The sequence below is a fragment of the Odocoileus virginianus genome, chromosome 26 (assembly GCF_023699985.2).
Source record: "Odocoileus virginianus isolate 20LAN1187 ecotype Illinois chromosome 26, Ovbor_1.2, whole genome shotgun sequence".
In the NCBI taxonomy this organism is placed as follows: domain Eukaryota; kingdom Metazoa; phylum Chordata; class Mammalia; order Artiodactyla; family Cervidae; genus Odocoileus; species Odocoileus virginianus.
Genome location: NC_069699.1, coordinates 30,041,158 through 30,061,473, shown reverse-complemented (window position 1 = coordinate 30,061,473; position 20,316 = coordinate 30,041,158). Strand labels below are relative to the sequence as shown.

At 38.2% G+C, this 20,316-nt stretch overlaps 1 protein-coding gene and 1 non-coding gene across 4 annotated transcripts in view; one reads left to right on the top strand and one right to left on the bottom strand.

The window, feature by feature from the left end:
* TAFA1 (TAFA chemokine like family member 1) overlaps positions 1 to 20,316 on the top strand; it is a 501,734-nt gene that overhangs the window by 459,331 nt on the left and 22,087 nt on the right. The window lies entirely within an intron of this gene.
* On the bottom strand, positions 8,728 to 8,800 carry TRNAY-GUA (transfer RNA tyrosine (anticodon GUA)). The gene has a single exon. It is a non-coding gene; the product is annotated as a tRNA-Tyr (tRNA).

Sequence of the window (20,316 nt, the reverse complement as noted above, 5' to 3'; positions counted from 1 at the left end):
GTGGGGGCGGTTGTGCCAACTAGAGAAGTATCTGCCTCATGTAAAGGGTAGCCAGTCCATTATCATGAGGAAGGAAAGAGAGTCCAATGTTATCACATCTCTGGTCTTTCAAGAAAAGCCCAGGGCTCAGATTTTTATATGAAATCATCTGGTTATTAAATGCTTACAGCTAATTCATATTTTAAAATGCTGTGATGGTCAAAGGAAATATATTTGCATGCCAAGTTCCACTTGTAGTATTGACTCTGTATTATTCTCTAGAATAGTGATTCTCAAATGTGATCTCAAATGTGACCCCACACCCGATGGTGAGGTTCCCTAGATCCTTTCGAGGCAGCTGCATGTTCAAAATTTCTTTCACAATAGCAATAATTTTTTTTTCCATTTCATTGACACTTGCACTAATGATACAAAAGAAACCATGGGTAAAATTGGTGTTGCCTTAGCAGAAATTAGGGCAGTTTCTCCCAAACATACCAGTAACCATTGTTTTATTCACCAACACATGCTCACAATAAAATGTTTTAAAATGCCAGTTTTACTTAAGAATGCCATTAATAAAGCAGTAAAAGCTACTCATTTATTTAATCTAAACCTTTGAACACATATATTTTAAATAGTCCATGGGATAAACTGATAAATTTACATAAAAGTATTTTTTCTAGAAGAAGGACTAAGTAATTGATCAGAGAGCGAACTAGACTAGCCACCTTTTATATGGAATATCATTATTATCAAAAAGTTGGCAAACTATGATTATTCAGACTTGTTCTTTGGCATACATTTTCTTTACTAAAAAAATAAATAAGCCTGTCACTTCCAAGGGAAACAACTGACAATATTTGTTGCCAATGATAAAGCTCAAGCTTTCAAGTGAAAAATTAAAATTTTGGAGAACTTAAGCTTGACAGATTCCCAGTTCTTACAGGCTTCTCTGATATAATTGGTAGTTATATTAACAAATGTGATTTTTAAAATATAATAACATATGTCAATATTTGAAAAATCTGCTTAATTCAGTAAACCAATACATTCCAGTGAATATACTACAGAATCTTGCATGGATGTAAGAGCATTCAAAGTGAAAGATGAATGAACTGTCATGTTAATAAGTATGGAAAGTTCATTGATACAATTTCAGAGCTGTATTGAGAATAAACTTTAAGGAATGACTACTTTTTGAGTTTTGAGTATCAAAGAATATCCACAACTATCTTCAAAGACTCTTATGATAATATAATATTCTTAAATAAATATTCTTATCAGGATCCCCCCCCTTTTCCTGCTACACAACAGACTGAGTATGGAAGCAGATATGAAGCTCCAACTTCTTTTATTAAGCCAGGTGTTAGAAAGATTTACCCACTGTAAAACAAGCCACTCTTCTTGCTAATTATTTCATGTTGAAAATGTAATTTCTTTTCATTACAATAAGTAAGTATTAACATGAATTTTATTATTATTATGTTTCAAAGATTAAACCAATAAATACATGTTTTAATTCCTAATTCAGTATTCATAAATAGTAGCAAATAAAGTTATTTGGGATCCCCAACCCTTTCTAAGAGTATAAAGCAATCCTGAGACTAAATCATATGCTCATCACTCCTCTAAAACAGTGCTACTCAGAGTGTTATTTATGGATGAACAGTGTCAGCACCACCTAGGAAATTGTTAAAAATGTAATTTCATAGACTCTACCATAGACCTATTAAATCAGAATCTCTGGGTGTGTTTCCCAGAAATCTGCATTTTAACAAGTCTTTTAGGTGATTCTGAAGCTCACTAAAGATATGTTGTTCTACATCAAATTGTATTGATCACATACCTCATCAGTTAAAAGTTTGAGTATATACCCTCAATTTATGTATACTTACATATTTATCTACAGATTAGCACTTCTGCACTATTTCATGAATACCAGATAGAAATGGAAACATGCACAAAACTAGAAATTAGAGAATGAGATGTTTTCTCCTCTGTATATTGCACCTCTATGGGGAAATTGGTCCATGTGGGTCCCCAGTTATAACTACATTGCTTCATAAGGTAGATTTGTAAACAAACTTCCCTTTCCTCCTGTGATTGGGTCTAGATCAATTAAGAAGCAGTGCCTCTTTCAGACCCTATTCTGTTTCAACCAGTGCACTTTTTCGCATCAAGCCTTTCCCAAAACACTCAAAGAAGGCTTCTGTGTTACTGAGATTCTCTTTTATAGAAGTTGAGGCACAAAGGAAAGCCAGACTACAAAGAGAATTTCTGAGCAAGCTGCTTTTCTGAGAGTCTGCATTCCCTCCTTTTTTCCTGAGTTCATCTGATCTCTCCGTGAATGAAAGAAGAAACCAATGAATGAATCAGAAAGAAGTGTTGTCTCAAGTTCTGTTGTTTCACTGTAGTCTTTCATTCTTCATTTTATTCATAGATGGCTTTTTAGTCCTGAAGTTTCAAGATAAGTGACTTTGGACTCTAAATGATTGTTTGTGATGTGTCCATATTTATTTTGTAGAGAAAGCAGGAGAAAATCAAGAAGAAACAACATTTTGTTGTTATTTTCTTTTCTTGGTGTTGGAAGGAGAGCCTTTTAAAAAAAAAAAGAAACTATTGTGGGAGACATTTTCACCTTCAAGTTCCTGCAAACTTAGCAGTAAAAGAGGAAGCATGTGGTTAAACCATGTAAATATATTTCCCACATTAGCCTGATCACAAGGATGAGCTGGAGCAGGTTTTCAATGTGGATTTCTCAGCTCTACTCCATCTACGGAGTATAATCTCCAGGGAAAAGAACTGGGAATTTGTTTATTTATTTGTTTGTTTATTTTGGGGGAATTTATTTTTTTTACAAACATTTTAGATGACTTTTTATGGTCAAGCAAAGTTAGATATTACGTGATTCAGTTCAGTTCAGTCGCTCAGTCGTGTCTGACTCTTTGCGACCCCATTAACTGCAGCACGCCAGGCCTCCCTGTCCATCACCAACTCCTGGAGTCCACCCAAACCCATGTCCATTGAGTCAGTGATGCCATCCAACCATCTCATCCTCTGTAGTCCCCTTCTCCTCCTGCCCTCAATCTTTCCCAGCATCAGGGTCTTTTCAAATGAGTCAGCTCTTCACATCAGGTGGCCAAAGTATTGGAGTTTCAGCTTCAACATCAGTCCTTCCAATGAACACCCAGGACTGATCTGCTTTAGGATGGACTGGTTGGATCTCCTTGCAGTTCAAGGGACTCTCAAGAGTCTTCTCCAACACCACAGTTCAAAAGCATCAATTCTTCGGTGTTCAGCTTTCTTTATATTCCAACTCTCACATCCATACATGACTGCTGGAAAAACCATAGACTTGATGATACGGACCTTTGTTGACAAAGTCATGTCTCTGCTTTTTAATATGCTGTCTAGGTTGGTCATAACTTTCCTTCCAAGGAGTAAGCATCTTTTAATTTCATGGCTTCAATCACCAACTGCAGTGATTTTAGAGCCCCCAAAAATAAAGTCAGCCACTGTTTCCCATCTATTTGCCATGATTAGAAAGAATGAAAGCAGATTTAAGGGTAATGAACCGTATCTAGTTATATATTATAAATGGGCTTCCCAGGTAGCACTAGTGGTAAAGAACCTGCCTGCCAGTGCAACAAATGTAAGAGATGTGGGTTCAATCCCTAGGCCAGGAAGAGCTCCTGGAGGATGGCATAGCAACCCACTCCAGTGTTCTTGCCTGGAGAATCCCATGGACAGAAGAGCCTGACAGGCTACAGTCCATGGTGTCGCAAAGAGTCAGACATGACTGACGATACCCGGTATTTTCATTCAATGAGCAACATCCCCTGGGGACTTAGTGTAGATGGATGAGATGGTGCCAGGAATCTGTGTTGACTCTTTCCTAAAACGCAATGATATTGGTGTGGTAGAATAGTTTAGAGATCCCCGTTTGGGATCTGGTAAACCAGATTCCATGTATGATCTTATTTGCCATGTATTCATTTGTGAGCTTAGCCTCTTTAAGTCTGTTTCCTGAAAATTAGAGCCAATAGTATTAACTACAGGGTTGATGGTAATGATTAAATGTAACACCTCACCTGATAAAAATCTTAGGCTTTCACTAACTACCTTTGTGATCAAGATCTAAACCTTGATAAGCCTCAGTTCCCTTCTCTGTACAACAGAGATGGTAAAAAGAACTAGCTGGGTCCTTGTCTAATAGTTGAGGACTAGTATCCATTCTCTTCCTGCTTTGTAAAAGAACCCAGATTCAAATTGAGTATTAAATTGCACAGCTAAAAATATACCCCAGACTCCCATCACAGACAAGTGTGGCCTTCCCAGTATAAGTTCTAGATCTTAGATAGTGCTTCTAGAGAATTTTCCTCCCTTCTATCATTTGCTGCCACAAAACAGATGTGAAGACTCTAGTGGTCATCTTGGATCATGCATTAATTTTGAAAATGGAAGTCACACATGATGAATGAATTCCTAATTCCAAGCCCAGGGCTGTTTACCTTTTAAGTTATCTTCCTTAGAAGAAATCAAATTTCTTTTTAAGCCCCTGTTATTTTTGCACTAATGCAACTTAATGCAATTTCTAATTGGTGCACTATCTCATAGGGGTTTTGGAAGGATAAAATTAGATAAACCACATGAAACAGCTATATAGGGCCTGGCACATGGAACATGCTATTAAAAATGATAACATTTATTTAAACGAGGCCTAGATTTCATAAGACTTGGTAAAGGTCATGCTGATTCTCCTCTAGACTGTGGACAATGTGATTTTCCGTGGGGCTAAGTCACAGCCACAGTGGAAAACAAGGAAACACACCAGAAGCTCTCTTAACTGACCTGTAATCCAAACACTAGATGAATGGAGACTGTCCCTCCCTTCTGTAAAAATATCCCAGTGGAGACCAGGAATGCAGTGAGGCTTCTATTAGATCACTTTCTAGCTCCCCTGAGTATTTGCTGTTCTCACCTGTTGAATTGTATACTTACCAAGAGTCAGTGTTTTCAAAACCTTTCATGCCTGTTATATTTGCTATTGAAATATGTGATTCAATTTTATATAAAATACATAATTTAATATTTGGAAAAATTCCATCAAAGAGAAACATTACCCTTTTTTACATGGGAAAAATCATTTAGAAATTTGGAAGTATTCTGTGTTCTCCCTTAAATTCTCATTTTACTTGAAAGAAAACAAAAATGGCATCAAGCCTGATGCTTAATAAATGTAGTTTATGCAAGAATGACTACTTGGAACCTCAAAATCTGGACTCTTATTTTGAGAAAAGTCCCCAGCTTTACATTTTTAAGTTGGCAAATAATTGTAGAAATAGCAGTTTTAAGTTGCACCAAAATGTATATGAGGGGTATGTAGCAACTTGTCATTTATTGCTTTCACAGAGTTTTCAGCTCACCAGCTGCCATTCTGAATCATTTTGGCTTGGGGGGCACACTTTCAGTTCCATCCAGAGTCCACACTGCTGCAGGCAGTGCCGGAGGACAGATATCTGAAGCAACTCAGGGTTGATTGTGAGGGTTCAGAGAGACACATGCTCCCTTGGCTCCCATGTGGACCAAAAAAGAAAGGAAACTGAGAAAGGAATTTACATCAAAGCGAGTTAGGAAACGCCAAACTTTCTTCACAGGCTTAAAGGGAAAAGTGATCTCCATGGACAGTGATTTAAGAGGCATCCTTTGAAGGGCTCCTGTTTATTCTGCAGGATTTTCCCACTTGCCTCTTGAAATAGAATGATAGTGAAACTTCTTTCCCTCAAGCAAGAGAGAAAAAAAAGACAAACAGAACTTCTCAAATCAAATACCACTGTGTCTGTGGTTTGTGTGAATGCTTGAAGCTGTTATCCTTTGGGACCTGGAAGGAGTGTAGCAAGGCTTACCTTCTTATCCACCATGATCAGCATTAAAGAGTATCAGTGCTGGTGTAAACAAATTATGAAACAACATTGTATCTTAAGGAAGATAGTTTTCAAGATGGTCTTCATCAATTTCTTCCCCTGTGTTTAGTGTGCTGCTCTTCATGTCCAGACATTAAGTATAACTCCTTTCCCTTCATCCTGGGATTTCCTTGGTGTTTGCTGGACCAATAGAATGTGAGAATAGTCATGTTCTAAACTTACAACTCTAGCTCCTAAGAAGCCTTGCAGTTTCCCCTGATATTGTGGAATTACCCCTGTTGGAATGATCCCTATCAAAACCCAGCTTCAGTGCAGTGGGAAGTCGAAGCCACATGGAGAAGTCACATGTAGGCCCTCCAGTCAGCAGTCTCAAAAGCATTCCCAGCCAACAGCAGCATCAGCTGCCAGCTGTCCAAGTAAGCCGTCTTTGATGCCGAGACTAGTGAACACGTTAAATGACTAAAGATCCCAACTGACTACAGCCTCGGGAGAGACACTAAGCAAGGGCCACACAGGAGAGCCTATTAACCCCCAAAATGGAAATAGCGTATTGCTGTTTTCAGCTACTAAATGAATGTCAAGACTGGGTTGATATGAATCCTGACTATGCCTGTATTATCTATATAAATATAGACCGTTACTTAACCCTTCTCTATCTAGCTGCTTCATCCTTATGATGTGGGTAATAATATTACCTGTCTCACTAAGTGACCCTTAGAACCACATATGATTGTCCTTCATATAAAAATATAGCATGTAGTAAAATACCATCACCAACACTATTATCATCATCATCTTTACTGTTAGCAGCACTGCCACTATCATTGATATTGTTGTTTCTTACCAGTTTTTACGAGGAAAATGAGAGACCTCTGATTTGGTCTTAAGGAAAAGCCAATGAAAATCAAAAACAAAACTGACCAGTTTGTTCACAGTTCTTGGAAAAATGCCTTTTACATGGTCAATCCTTGGAATATATTAGCAATTATTATAATATTACTTTTTTTTTTTATTGTCAGTGTTCCTGGGTAAACTATTCCAGTGCTCTACCAACTAGTCACACTTTTAAGACATATTTAAACCTTTCATTGTCTTCAAGGTAATGATTCCTAGAAGTGGCACAATTTAATTATTTAATATATGTCCATTAATTCACTCAACAAGTATGAAGTATCAGCACTATGACAGATCTTTGGTACTGGAGATATGGCAAGAAAGGAAGACAGATATTCAATGCATAATTATAAGAGTATAAGGGGAGTTTAAAAAGCAGAGAAGCAAGACTTTGATGGTGTGTTTTAGAGGACTCTAGTATGATCTGGGACTGGAATATATCAAGAAAATCCTTTCTGGCCAAGCTGAGACCAAAAGGAAAGATCAGTAGACCTGTGACAGCAGGTCACAATGACACAGTTGGATGGTTGGAAGCGCAGAGTGTTGGTGTGCCCAACTAAAGAAGAAGCCAGAGTAAATATCTTTAGCTAGGAAAGAGCGTGTTTCCTCCAGGAAATGAAAGTAGATAGAGTGTGACTGGATACAGGAAAAAAAGCTTGAGAGGAGTCTGGAAAAGTCAGCAGGATTTTCTACACTCAGATGAAGAATGTAGACTTTTTTACTTTTTCCTAAATATATATAAAATACAGTGAGGGTTTTGGAGTAGGAAAGTGACAGAGAATGGTGGATTTGTTTGTTTAAATGGCTCTGACTGTTTTTTATAAAAGGGCTGGAAGGATGCACATGTAGCCCAGGAAGAAGAGTATAATAGCTTACACTGGGAAGTGGTTGTGTGGATGGAGAAAAATACTCAGGAATCACCTGCCATTGGATAATTATCCCCAGTTGGTAGCCAACTAATGGAATTTTCATCAAGGATTCACTTGGATTTGATGTTATTCCAGGGAGCATCACCTATCAGAGACATTGATTACCTATTCCTTGCTTGGTAGCAAGTGGACTCTTCACTAAGAGTGGCTTGAAGTTCAGTCCCTGATATTATAAAAAGGTTGAGAGATTTTTGAGTCAGAATTTGAATCCTGACTCAGCAATTTTTGACTGTTGTATGACTTTGGAAAAAAAATCACTTCTCTGTGCCTCTGCTTCCTCTTCTGTAAAACGGACATAAGAACTAAGTGTCTACCTCATGGGTTCCAGTGAGGATTAGAAGTATGGAATGTATTTGTAACCACACCTGGAATGAACAGAATCTTCAATAATAAGTATTATTTTGTAATCATTCCTTCCACACATATCTAATGAAGCAGGCACTGGGATGTCCCCATGTTCAAAGATATTCATACTCAAGAAGTACTGGGTTAGAAATCACAGGGAGAAATGAGTGCGGGGAGCTGAATACAGCACTGGAGCTGTGCAAATATGAATATCAAATCAGAAAGGCACACTTGGCTAAGTGGGTATGAGAGGTTGTATCTCCTTAAAGCAGAGTCTGTTATTAATAAAAAATAACAACAACAGCAAAAAGGCCAAGGGTATTTGTGACTGCAAACATGGTAATTGCAGAGCCCAAAATGTCACTGGAAGTGCAAGATGGCATGAAGACACAAATGTTTCTTTCAAAAGCCAATTTAAGTAGAGGATTTTTTGAAAGTCTATTCTGGATCATAAAAATGCCCCCCCCCCTCAAAGTTTTTTGGTGGTTTTTTTTTTTTTTTTGAAAGAAGACTATTTTAGTGGTGGTGGTTTAGTTGCTAAGTCGTGTCCAACTCTTGCAACCCCATGGACTGTAGCCTCCCAGGCTCCTCTGTCCATGGGATTCTCCAGGCAAGAATACTGGAGTGGGTTGCCATGCCCTTCTCCAGGGGATCTTCCCGACCCAGGAATCGAACCTGGGTCTCCTGCATTACAGGCAGATTCTTTACCAACTGAGCTACCAGGAACTTCCCTGGGAGGAAAAAATAGAGATTAATAATGGATGTCCTTTAGCAAAAGGCCTCTACGACAAAGTGATATTGAGGCTAAGTTCCACAAGAAGAACAGTGGGTGGTTACCCAAGAGAAATGTAGACTATAAATATTCCCAGCAGAAGAAAAAGCAGGTGCCAAGTTCCCAAGGCAGGAAAATCTTGATCTGTTCTAGGAAATAAAGCCAACGTGGTTGGAGAGAATAAGCAAGAAGAAAAATAGTCCAAAAACATTTGGAAAATTAGAAGTAAAATCATTCAGGTGAGGCCTTAGGACATGTGAATTCTTTCCTGAGTCCATAAACTGGAAAAACATTGAAGGGTTTTAAGCAATTGGACAATATGGTTTGATTTGCTTTTAAAAACACTGCTTTTACTACTGTGTATTGAATGAATAATAATAATGATATTAATGATTGACTCATTAAGGGCAACACCTTTTAATTTAGAAGCATTAAGTTACTTAAACCTCACAACTAACCTATTATTAACTCCGTTTTACAGATAAGTATTATGATTATACTTTTTATTGTCTGCTAGGAAAAATAAATACAGGTCTTCCATGCTTTAGAACACATAGAAACAAAGACTGTCATCAAACACAAAATAGTTGTTAATGGAACCTTACGTCAAATATCTTGATTTGTGATTATTAGTCTTAATTATTTCACACAGTTGGTGGATTACTAAACATCGAGTAATTGAATAGAAACAGAATGTATTTATTTTTGGGAACACAGATGAATATAGACAGACTAATAGTCATAGGCAAGTAGATACAATCCCAAACACTACCAATATAGCAGATTATGAGAAATTCTATTTCTTCAGAGAGTCCCAGCCCCAAGCTCTTTTTTCTGTATGTTTCTTCCTCCATAACTCCTCCACACACATTCTCATCTGCTACCTTCAATCGGAGTCAAACAGCTCCTTCTTGATGCTCTTAGAAATAATAACATGAAAAAAAGGATAGTTGCCAAAACTTGTCTTGACCACATTCAAAGACTCAAAAACAACCCTGAAAATTATTCTAAGGCCCCAAAGAATTGAAGATACATATTCAAATCAACTTCCTTACACAAGTGCTCTGAGTAGCATTATTCACAATAGCCAGAAGGACTTCCCTGGTGGCTCAGATTGTAAAGGGTCTGCCTACAATGTGGGAGACCCAGGTTTGATCCCTGGGTTGGGAAGATCCCCTGGAGAAGGAGATGGCAACCCACTCCAGTAGTCTTGCCTGGAAAATCCCATGGACGGAGGAGCCTGGTAGGCTACAGTCCAAGGGGTTGCAAAGAGTCGGACGCGACTGAGTGACTTTACTTCACTTCACTTGGGACATAACCCAAATGTCTCTCAACAGATGAATAGATAAACAACATGTGATACAGACATAGGGGAAAAAAATATTATTCAGCCATCAAAAGAGGTAAGATACTATACATGCTACAGCATAGATGAATTTTGAAAGCGTGGATGAACTTGAAAAATTTTTTTGAAAGAGCCATATGTAAAAGGCCACATATTGTATAATTCTGTTTATATAAGTATCCAGGATAGGCAAATCCTAAGTGCAGAGGAAGCCTATGATTGTCAGGGGCTGTGAAGAGAGGGACATGGGGAGTGATGTTTAATGGGTACATCGTTTCCTTTAGGGATCTGAAAATATTCTTGAACTAGATAGTGGTGAGAGTTGTGCTTTGAACGCACTAAAATCCACTGAATTGAGTACTTGAAAATGGCTAAAGTGGTGTGTTTTAGTGATGTGAGTTGTACCTCAATAATTTAAAAAAAAAATCATTACAAGAATCATTCCTTCTAGGGAGGCCTTTCAGGCAAAAAGCTATTATGTGTGCATTTCCCCAGAAAGAGGCATCATTTTCTGAATACATATTTTGGAAAGGAAGCCAGTGAAACAACACTGATGGATTTGTTTTTGGATTTGAACGAAGTGCTCAATGCAGAAAGAATGATGAAGCAAATAGTTGATGATGCTGTTCACCACCATGATGGCTATGGTCATCATCATTATACCATCATCATATAATCTGGGTAACTTGATAATCACAGAAAAAATTAATCCAGTGCACGGCAAGCTGAATCTTAGTGTATACTTTCTGACTGCTTTCTTTTTGAATGGTTCTGTCTTTAAAGCATAAATTTGTGGTGAAGGGACAAGGAAAAGATGAATAACCACATGTTAGTCTCATTTACATACAATCAAATAAAAAGCAAATGGTAAGTCCAGCCATGGAGTATCTCTGTCCTCTTTGTCTGCTATAGGCATTTTTCCGTAAAGATCTTTCTTATGATCTTTACAAATATAAAGATCTTACGAACAGCCAAGCTTCCCTCTCTCAGTTCACTAGGTTGACCAAAACAGAAACTGCCTGCCAGGCCTTTGTCCTGAAAACTAGCAGGGCGCCTTTGCGGCCACCCTAAGCTGAACGGCTCTGAACGCAAACTGTCCACAGAGCAGGCAGTTTTGTGTTTGCCCACTCTGTCCTGAGGAGGACCTCCCTGGACTCAGGTTGTTTTCCTGAACACCTTAACTAGGACTGTACCCAGGATCCAGGCAGGACAGACACAGCGTCCTGCGGTGTCTTCCATTGAGACTTTGGGCTGACTTGATCAGTTTCATCTGGTCCCGCAAGCACAGTCACAAGAGGCCTGCCACTGTCTCTGTCATGTCACCTTATATCAGGGTCCTCACATCTGACTCAGTCTCTTTAAAAGGAAGAGTGAATCCTCCACCATGTCCTAATGGCGGTTACCATCCTTTTCTTATCTCTTTACTAAAAATTTGCCATCTAACCTCAACATTTTGGCTCATGAGCTTTACATTTTCCCCCTACTTTGTCAACCAAAATATCAACGGCCAGTAAAAGTCTATCCAAAGGTATTACTAGCAAGGCTGAGAGATAGTGCTTTCAACTTTGTGCTATGGTGCACAGGTGTACCACAATCCCTTAAAGGACCAAAATATGATGGAGAAATAAAAATTGCTCCTGCTAAAACTAAGGCTATATACTTAAAACAAAAAGTTACGAGAAAAGGCTGTCAGATTAAGTAATGTATGGATTGTGTGGAATGCTAAGAACAGAGTGCATTTTGCTGCATGTATTAGAAGGTAAGAAGTGTGACATTCTGATAAGCAGGTACTTAGGGTCTGCGTGTGTTTCCTGAAACATGAGAGGGCCGCCTCCTCTGGATATGACAGCAAATGGCTGTATCCAAACTGTGACATGGAGAAGGAGAGGGCAACCCACTCCAGTAGAATTCCATGGACAGAGGAGCCTGGCATGCTACAGCCCATGGGGTTGCAAAGAGTTGGACATGACTGAGCGACTAATGCTAACTGTGACAAGGTTTGGGAGGATTCCTGTGGAGACAGAGTAAATCTAATCCTTTCAGGTGTTCCACCCAAATTCCTAGTGTTTAGCAAACATAGTAAGTTAAGAGCCTCTGTCAGGGAGATATTTATACATGACACAAGCTATATTCTTCTGACTTCTGCTTTTGTCTTTTAACAAGTTCTCTCACCTTTCCTGACATTTTGATATAACTAACCCGTCACCATATAATCACACTAACAACCTTATAATATAATCTTATAATCACATTTTTCAAGTTCAAGAGCCATATTTGAAATTCATCTCCGTGATCTTATACTATTTTTCTGCTTCTGCATAACAAATTACAAACCTAGCAACTTAGCACATATTTGCTAACTCATAGTTTCTTTATGTCTGGAGTTCGTAGTTACATCTTCAGCTCGGTGTCCTACCTGGCTCAACTGAAGTGCTAGCTGGGCTGTGAGGTGCCTGGCTTCGGAGGGTTTTTATAACTAGTTAATGTCCTTTCTGGACTCCAGTGGAAAACCCACATTGTATGTAACTTTGATTCCCCATCAAGTCAGGATAAAATCTAATGCCATTGTCATGTCTTACAAGATCCTTAGTGATCTGTTCCCACCTCCTTGCTCCACGTGTCCTCTCATGTTCAGACGTTTGTAAAGATGATCCCTCTGCCTCCAACGCGCCATCCTTCCCTCCTTTGCATCACTGTCTCCTAACAGACCTCTTCCTTTGTCACCCTCCAAGGCTGAGTCTGGTGCCCTTCCCCTGTGCTTAATCTGCTGTAGAACTTATTACACTGAACTGCGATTGCCCCTCAACCTGACTGTCTCCCTCTAGACTTGGAGGAACTCAAAGGAAGAAAGCAGACAGTGGCTTGGACATCCCCGTATCCCCAGTGTTTTGCACTATTTCTGGAGGAGGAGGCTTTCAGGTGACAAAGTGATTGCTTACACACACACACATACACAAACATGGTCCTTTTTGATAGCTTTCCTCTGCTCAAAAAGTCAAGGATAATGAAGAGAAAGCAGTTTAATCCTCTTGTCTCCTGGAAAGTAGCTAGCTTCCTTGTTAACCCAGAAAATCACCCATGGTTGACCACATGCACCACTGCATGTCCCACTTTTGTGTCTCAGGGCATCTGTGTATTACTACCATGTGATACTACCAGATTTTATGCTGCATCTAAAGTTCAGAGTTCACTCACTTCTTAGGAAAAGAAAACTCAAAAAGTTCAGTAAGTCAAACAAGGTGACATAGTTAATTACCAACAGAATGTAGACTCACACTAGGGAATTTTGACACCCAAGTCAATGTTCTTTCCACTGTATCATTTCACATAGTAAAGAGAAAATATGAATAAAACAAAAATAAAAATGCAGGAAAGGGACAGATTTATCAAGCTCTACAAAAGAGTAAAGGGGGAAAATTGGCAAGGTATTATTCTTCTTTGGCTATCAGGTAAATAGAAATTTGCTCCCTGATGTAAATCAGCTCGTTGCAATCCTTAGGATTTTACACCTTTTGATTTTAGTGTGTTCTTGCTTATTCCAAAGAACAAGAGAAAGGTCAGGTATCTATCGTATTGATTTTCCAGAGCGTATATTAAGAAGACTCAATTGCAAATGCATCTCTCCACCATGCCATTTCCTTGCCCCTGAAAGGGGAAAAAACTCATTAGATTTTTTGCAACTGTATTTCATTTGCTTTCCACATTCAAGATTGCACCCATTGCTGTTTTTTAAATAAACATATAGTATAAATATCTGGGTAGCAATAAATATGGAAATAAGGCTCAGCCTCTTGCTATGATAAATTTAAACATGAAGTAATAGTATGGGAACAAATGTGAAAATAATACTATTAGCAAATGCAGTTGTCATAAATGTCATTAACATAATTACCATCATAGTTTTGCAAGGTTTCTAATCATATATTTCTACCAGCAGTCAAGTTGAAATTACTTATTTCCTCTAGAGCTTGATTAAAAATATGCTAGAAAAGGAACCCATTTCCCTTATATCAAAACAATAAAAGTAATGGAACAGAGGCAAAGGTGCAGGATCTGGGCAAATATCATGAGTTTTATCCTATGAAGTGATTCTAAGGACTCTCTTAATTACTCTAAGAAAATTGATATTAAGAATTATATTATAAAAAATCATTATTTCAAACTTTGCAAGGGTATTATTATTTAAATATGGATTAATATTCCCCAGAGTCATAACTATTTTTACTTTTTCATGGTAGTATTAGTTACCATAGATAAACTTAATTTACTAAAGTAATTTATCTATCTTTACTATAACTCTCAATATACTTAACTATTAAAATTAAAATCAAATATGTACCAGGAATGGTTCTGGGTAATATAAGCAATGATAGTGACCATCAACATCATTATTAACAACATATATTGCGCTTATATGGGACTTCCCAGGTGACACTAGTGGTAAAAAAAATCTGCCTGCCAGTGCAGGAAACTTGAGACTCGGGTTCTAACCCTGGGTTGGAAAGAGCCTCTGTAGGAGGAAATGGCAACCTACTCCAGTATTGTTGCCAAGAGAATTCCAGGGACAGAGGAGACTGGTAGGCTAAAGTCCAGGGGATTGCAAAAAATCAGACATGACTGAGTGTCTAACCACAATGCATGATTTGATTACACTTATATATGCCAGGATTTCTAAACTCCTTCTATATCAACTGTTTAACATTTAATCACTCAGACAACTCTCTGAGGTAGGAACACTATGATTATCCCTAGTAGATGAAAGAGGAGATCAAGGTTTTCAGAAGTCATATAACTTAAAGCAGGTTATGTAAATCTAGGTCTCCCTGACCCCACAGTTAAAGTTTCAACCATTTCACGTGCTGCCACAGAGCTTGTGACCTATTGATTTGTTTACAAAGTTCAGTCTATTTCTTTCATCATGTAGCAGACATAGATTTATTTCCCACGGTATAGAAATGAGGGACCTCCAAAAAAAAAAAAAAAAATCTTTCATTGAAATAATGCCATTTGCAGCAACATGGATGGACCTAGAGATTATCTTTTTTTTTTAATTTATTTATTTATTTATTTTTATTAGTTGGAGGCTAATTACTTCACAATATTGTAGTGGTTTTTGTCATACATTGACAAGAATCAGCCATGGTTTTACATGTATTCCCCATCCCGATCCCCCCTCCCACCTCCCTCTCCACCCGATCCCTCTGGGTCTTCCCAGTACACCAGGTCCGAGCACTTGTTTCATGCATCCAACCTGGGCTGGTGATCTGTTTCACTCTAGATAATATATATGTTTCGATGCTGTTCTCTTGAAACATCCCACCCTCGCCTTCTCCCACAGAGTCCAAAAGTCTGTTCTGTACATCTGTGTCTCTTTTTCTGTTTTGCATATAGGGTTATCGTTACCATCTTTCTAAATTCCATATATATGTGTTAGTATACTGTAATGGTCTTTATCTTTCTGGCTTACTTCACTCTGTATAATGGGCTCCAGTTTCATCCATCTCATTAGAACTGATTCAAATGAATTCTTTTTAATGGCTGTGTAATATTCCATGATGTATATGTACCACAGCTTCCTCATCCATTCGTCTGATGATGGGCATCTAGGTTGCTTCCATGTCCTGGCTATTATAAACAGTGCTGCGATGAACATTGGGGTGCATGTGTCTCTTTCAGATCTGGTTTCCTCGGTGTGTATGCCCAGAAGTGGGATTGCTGGGTCATATGGCAGTTCTATTTCCAGTTTTTTAAGGAATCTCCACACTGTTTTCCATAGCGGCTGTACTAGTTTGCATTCCCACCAACTCTAGAGATTATCATACTAAGTAAAACAAGCCAGGCAGAGAAAGACAAATGCCATATGGTATCACTTATACGTAGAATCTAAACTATGACACACAAAAGCGTAGCTATGAAACAGACTCACAGACATAGAGAATAAATAGGCTTGTTGTTGCCAAGGGGGAAGGAGGCAGGGGAGGGGTGGGCTGGGACTTCCAAATTAGCAGATGCAAATTATCAGATAGAGACTGGGTAAACAGCAAGACCCTACTCTATAGCATAGGGAACCATACTCAATATCCTCTGATAAACCATAATGGAAAATTATATATATATAAAACTGAATCACTTTGCTATACAGCAGGAACTAAGATAGCATTGTTAATCAACTATATTTCAATAAATAGAATTAATTTTTTTAAAATCACTCATTAACTTTTAAAAGTAAAGACTATTTTATCAGCATTCAGTACAATGAGAAACTACCTTAAGAAAATACACTTTTAAAAGATAAATAGTATCATTAGTTCTCTATAATTTTCTTTACACACCATCAGCATTCCAGATACACTCCCACAGTCATTGTGCCTATGTAATGACTGAAAACCTTACAATGGCCTGGGAGACATTAGGACTGAAAGGGGTAGCTGATACTTTTTAATCCAGTCTGTGTGTCAGTTACAATTCTTAATTCATGTTATCTCACTTAATCAGCACAGCATCAGTATTAAGTAGTTAAGTATTAAGTAGGTTCTTGCCTTCAATTTTATGAGAAACATGGGATTAAAAGTGCTTAAAAACTTGTGCAAGATTATACAACTTGTAAGTGGCTAAAATGGGATTTAAAGCAAATTTAAAATAAAAAACTATTTTATCTGATATCAGAGCAAATGATCTTGACTGTGTTGTTATTAATATGTTATAAAATTAGATCTTGAAAATTTTCTCTTGACGAAAAAAAAATTAACTTTTTAGGAACTTTGCTAATCTTGACTTTTGTACATTTTCCAAAACACATAGGTTCGCTCATGTGATTTCAACAACTGTGTGAAGTGAGTGGTATACCCACTTTACAGATGGGAATCTGAGATTTAATGATATAACATGATCAGCTGAAGTTGTCATCTACATCGATATTAGATATGGGACTAGAATTCAGGTCTTTTTAGGATTTCAGTCCACTTTATGTGACTCCACAAGTGCCTTCAGAGTGGTGAGCATAAGACACGAAAAGGATGTAGAGCTCAGAGCTCAGAAGTGGTGGGGTGCTGCTGGTGACAAAGGAGATGGATTTATGCCGTGTGATGGATAATAGGCGCTGGGCAGATTGAATGTCAGGTACAGCAGGCCAGTGCTATCCAATAGAAGTTTCTATAGTGATGGAAGATATTCTATTCCACACTGCCCAGTGCACTTACTGAAGAGACTTGTCTTTTCTCCATTGTATATTCTTGCCTCCTTTGTCATAGTCATATATAGCTCTTAAGCCCTTGAAATGTGCCTAGTGAAATTGAGAGGTTAAATTTTAATTACATTTAATTATAATTAATGTATATGTAAATAGTCACACCTGGCCAGTGGATACTGTATTTGACAGTACTGGGATAGGACATTTTTAGCATTAACTTCAGGAGTCAGCTTGTGACTCAGCTGGTAAAAAAAATCCGCCTGTAATGCGGGAGACCTGGGTTTGATCCTGAATTGGGAAGATCCCCTGGAGAAGGGAGAGGCTACCCATTCCAGTATTCTGGCCTAGAGAATTCCATGGCCTGTATAGTCTATGGGGTCACAAAGAGTTGGACATGACTGAGCAACTTTCACTTTCATTTTCAGGAGTCAGACCTGTCTTTCCTGCTGACACACATCAATTTCATAAAGACCAGTACAGCCAAATAAGTCCCCCCTAAACTGTGAGCTCTAAACAAATTTACTTGCCTATTTCCAGTTGCCTCCAAAAGCACTAATACTACAGAGTTTAATTAAAAATTCTGTGAAGGAAGCAGGACAGTTATTATTCCCATTTTACAGATCAGGAAAATAGACCTCAGGTCATCAAAGTAACTTTCCCACTGAGACATAAGCCAGTGGTTTTAACCATCACGCTGTTGTGCTTGTTTATTTTTTCCCCATTTCCTTTTGATCACACTATGCATCTGTACTTTTCTGTTTAGAAGTACAATCGGAAAGATCAGAATGGCTTCTTAACTAAAAGCCCTCCTATATGGGCCTGGAAAAATTATTTTTAGATGTGTCCTTTTTCTTTGTATTCCTCCACTTCTGAAACTGTGACTTGATGTTAATTTTAAATATGCACATATGTGGTCCTTCTTTCCCCTGTTTGCATTCTTTCCATTTCACCTTTATCCTATTAACATAGCTTTCCTTGGTAGAAACTTCTTCAGTTGGAAGAAACAGAATTCATTTGATTTAAACAAAAAGTTTATTTTGCTATGAAATAAAAGGCCAAAGCTATGGTTATCTTCAGACATCACTCTCTCTCTGTCCATCCTTCTACTGTTTCTTCTCTGTTGGCCTTAGTCTCAAACAAGCTGTGTACCAGTAATAAAAATGCTACCATTAGTCCCAATTTTGTCTCTTACCAAATCACTACCAAACAATGAAAGGAGAGTTCTTTTTCCCAATAGAATGAACAAAACTCCTGGAATGAATGTCGTTGATTAACTCAGGTCGCAACCCATCCCCAAACCAATCATTGTGACCAAAGAGATTGTTCTAGTCTTTAATGTTGCATCATAATCTCAAAACTTATTGGCTTAAAACAATATTTTTTTATTACATCCTATGATTTTATTTGTCAGTAATTTGAATGTGTCAACAGATTGATTCTTCAGTTATGACATTGACAGAAGTTACTGCATGGTATTTAGCTGGTGACTAGACTGGACAGATCTGGTCCAAAATGGCTCGTTTACCTTGGCTTAAAGTGGGTGGATGGAAGGATGGGTTCAGCTGGGATTATCAACATGGTGTCTATGCCCTTTTCCAGGTTGGTAGTTTCAGGATAGCTGAACTTCTAACAAGATAACTCAGGACTCCCAGAGCAAGGATTCCAAGAAGCATGGATAGAAGCTACACAGCTTTTCAGGACCCACCATAAAAAATCCCAGAATGCCATTTCTGCTGCATTTGTTTGATCAAGCAAGTTACTAGGGCCATCCTAGGTTTAGCAGAAAGGCAACAATACTTTAATTCTCGAAGAGTGAAAGTGAAAGCACTCAGTTGTGTCCGACTGTTTGCGATCCCATGGGCTATATAGTCCATGGAATTCTCCAGGCCAGAATACTGGGTTGGGTAGCTATTCTCTTCTCCAGGGGATCTTCCCTACCCAGGGACTGACCCAGGTCTCCCACATTGCAGTCAATTCTTTACCAGCTAAGCCACCAGGGAAACCCCAATTCTCAAAGAGAGGAGTGGCTTTTTTTTTTAGTTTTTTGCAACAGTCTTTAACCTGCAGAGAGAGAGAGTGATCTGATTGGACAAACCTGGTCATGTGCCATCTCTAATTCCATAGGGTGGGATCAGATTTACTTAAAACATCAGACTAACATTGTAAGGAGAGTAGTTCCACAGAGGAAAATTAGTATCTTGTTGACAGTAGACTACGAAACAGATGCTAGGTGTGTAAAAACAACAGCTATGTTACAAATTGATGCTGGCATCACCAAACCTGTGCTTCCAACAGGCATTCTGGAATTTTAAAAATGCATAAGAAGTTAGGACTCAGCCTGAGTTTGTACCCTAACTTGTGCCATCCACAAGTTGGGCTGTTTATTTAAAATCTGAACCTTACCTTCCTATAAAATGTGGATAATAATAGCTTTTCCAGAATTGCTGCAAGCATTAGCTGAAATACTCTATATAAAGTACTTAGGATTTGCTCAGCAATTGTTATCCCCCTCACTTTCCCAATGAAACCTCTTCAGTCATAGATGTGAGATTCTTATGAAATTAGCCCTCCCTTTGAGAGTGGCATAGGATATAGTAGCCTAGGGAGTCTCAAATCTGTAGAAACCAAGCGTTGTTTACAGGCTACATCAGCCATTACTTCCCAAAATCCAATTCACATTGTTCAGTTTGATCAATAAACGCAGATGCAGGTTGGTCTCTGTTCACTGGAGAGAGAGACTCTATGCATCTTTGCAGTGACATACTATTTCCTATTTCATCTTCAAAATTCATTTCTCTCAAAATCCTGAGCATCCAAGGCCATCGGTCTCTTAAGAATATTGGAGGTCACTCAACCCATCGTAATAATGAAATTTTAGGGCTGAATTTAGCTTTTCTTTTTTATTGGTCGTCACTAATAAAACTTGATTGATTAAT